A 3,124-nucleotide genomic window follows, 5' to 3' on the forward strand; every position below is an offset into this window, starting at 1 on the left:
GATTAAGATGATGTGACAAGTCTTCAACGAATAAAGAGACACAAAGTGGCAACTCACCATTGGCCCTCACATATTTCACAAATTTCATATCGCAATGCTAGGGGGAAAAGGTGTCTCAAATCAACCCCCGGTACGTTGGGTTGCGATGCAATCAAATTGCAATCACAATGGTGAAAGGGATCAACGAACAGGTATCGACACAGTTTGAGTTCCGGACGCGATATGTTATTGTGTTTTAGCTTTATGTTCTGGCGGGTCCGTGATATGGCATCACACATGTTTCACTGAGTTAAAAAGCCCATAGCCAATTACCGAATGCGACAAGTTATAAGACCCCAGATGCGGTGGTTCTTTATGAAACAGTATAATATTTTGTCAAGTCTGCCTATATAGCATTGCAGTGTTCCGTCGCTAAAACAAGACCTTCTGCTCGCTTGAACTCGTCGATTGTGATTTTGCCGATCCAACAAAGGGCAAGGAATATCTTAAACTCTGCATCTCTCGCTGTAATGCTTTTTGTAGGGTCGGTGACATATTTCTGAATTTTTTTGATCAGTGACTGCATTTTCAACAAATGATGAAAATAAATAATTGGACTCACAAGTGGTTGTCCCATGGAGGCAGGCTTGTTTTGGTAAAATCTTTACTACAGAACATTCCTATATACTGGATGCATCTCTTCAGATTTCCTAGAGAGATCATCTCCCGCATTGATGCTATCATCCCAAAATTTATATGGTTATGTGTTACGGAAGGTAAGAAGATATATTTAGTTAACATAGATAAACTTTATCCAAGAGGATAGAATTTGGAGGATGGGATATCAAAAACACTGAATTGTTTGATTGAGCTCTACTGTCCATGAGCTTATGGTGGGTTATCTTTGGATGTGGCATTTGGAATGGACATCTTTATGGGAAAATACCTTGAATACAGAGACCCTATGGATTGGAGCAAACAGGGTAAAAGGCACAAAATTAGCATCATACATTTGGAGAAGTCTATTACTGACTAGGAAATGGTCAATTGAGAACCTTTGCTGGTTCATTGGCCCAGGGAGGAAGACCCTGATTGGAAGGAATACGGTTTATGGAATTGCTGGAGATCAAAACCTCCCCAGAAGTGTTACTGAACATTTAAACTCTAATATATCTCACGTTTCTTGCAGATCATGAAGGGTTGGGATCCCCTGGAACTTTTCCCCATTTGGATTACAGCAGACAATCTAGATCTCCGTGGTGGTCAGGCAGAAATCCGTGACAGATACATCTTCCACTTATTCTTGGTTGGCATCACATTTAATGAAGAAGCAGACACGGTTTTCTGGTATGACAACCCTACAAATGGTCATATTTCTGTTAAAGAATTCAATCATATTTCCACATCTTGTAGGGGCTATGAGGACAAATGCTGGCTTTCAAAAGTATGGAAATGACATTTACCACAAGATTTTGCTATTCAGATTGTTTGTCCAGAGAATTAGAATTTTGACATGGGGCAATCTCTGCAAACGGGGATTCCAGGCTCCGGGTAGATGCTTTTTATGTCAAGAAATGGAAGAGAGTGCTCTACAGATTTTCATTGATTGTCCTGTTTCAAAAGAACCTGGATATATGTCCTACAGATGCTGGAGATACACGAGAATCTCAAACATATAATTCAATTGAAACATGTTTCAGATTTTGGTTCAATGGGCATATAGAAAACAGAACTATCCCTTTTCATTTTTGTTGGGGATTGGGGAAGGGTCATAGTGCAATTTTTTTTTGAGGACAGACCATCCAGCCATGTTCGGGTTGCTTCATAGAATTGTGCCTCCTTCTTGGAGTAGAGGAAAATTCTAACACCAAAGTCAAATAGGCCTATTGCTTACATGGATAACACACTCTCTTATCCTTCTGGTCATTTGCGGCATTATGATTACCATCAGCGGAAACTACTACTGGAAATCATAAGCCTTTGGGAGCCTTTTACTGCGCAAGATGGCTGAACCTCGAGAAAAGCTTATATATATGGCAACTCATAAGTCACTAACTGGTTCAACAAAGGAACAGAATTCGCTCTTCCACTTATAGCCCCTGGATGGAGCGGATACACAAGTTTAAAGGTCTATTTCGAGCAGCAGACACACAAGTTTAAAGGGCTCTTTCGAGCAGCAGATAACAAGTTAAAAGGTATCTCGATGGATTTGGGTTGCGGAGGTTGGGGTTCAGGCTGCTTCGGCACTGTCACTGTCAGCACCCCGTTTTCCATGCTCGCCTTTATCTCTTCCACCTTCACATTCTCCGGCAGCCGGAAACGCCGAAGGAATTTTCCACGGGATCGCTCAATGCGGTGCCATTTGTCGTTCTTGTGCTCTTCTTCTTTGCTGCGCTCCCCGCTTATCTGCAGAACTCTTTGCCCCTCTTCCAACTCTATTTTCACCTCCTCTTTCTTCAAACCTGGAAGATCAGCTTTGAAAATGTGCGCCTCTGCCGTTTCCTTCCAGTCGATCTGAGTATTGGCTATGGCAGAAGTTTCCTTTACAAATTGGCCCGATGGTCCCCCGCTGGCCAGATCTGTGAATGCTTGGAAAGGATCCCATACTTCCAAAGAGAAGGGATCGAATGATCTCCTGCCGAAAAAGCTGGGAATTATCGACATTTTCAACTAGTAATGAATTACTGCAATATATGCGACTGGAATGAATACAGAAAAACAACACTCTGATTTCTCAGTGTTTAGATTGTATCAGATGAGATGTTACTTTCTATTTTTTAAGACGAGGAGGAACTGTCTAGTCGACTCTGTAACACAGGTTCGAGATGATTCTCAAATGCTCGCAAGAGGATACAGGTGTAAGCATTCTTACGTCAACATGTCAATTTTCACTTTGCCGTATTATTGTTATTCGACCTTATCCATCCAATGTAATTGTTTCTCCAGAACCATCTAGCCTCTCACATTGTTCAGGAGGTATGGCCTACGGTCATATGGCGGTCATATGGTATATGCTACATAATCTAGAAGAAACGATGTGGATGTCCGAATTGATGTTAGATATGCACAGGTGTGGTGTAGCCCTGCCACATAGGGACGCGGGATCTGACGCCTAATTCTTTCTCATTTAGTATTAAAAAAAAAA

At 41.6% G+C, this 3,124-nt stretch overlaps 1 pseudogene; it reads right to left on the minus strand.

Annotated features, from left to right (window-relative positions):
• Positions 1-2,094: 2,094 nt before the first annotated feature.
• LOC149241207 (17.8 kDa class I heat shock protein pseudogene) lies at positions 2,095-2,758 on the minus strand (annotated as a pseudogene).
• Positions 2,759-3,124: the final 366 nt, after the last annotated feature.

The sequence above is a fragment of the Pinus tabuliformis genome, chromosome 8, assembly GCF_031772625.1.
Source record: "Pinus tabuliformis cultivar Carrire ecotype Pingquan chromosome 8, CPIR1, whole genome shotgun sequence".
Classification (NCBI taxonomy): Eukaryota; Viridiplantae; Streptophyta; class Pinopsida; order Pinales; family Pinaceae; genus Pinus; species Pinus tabuliformis.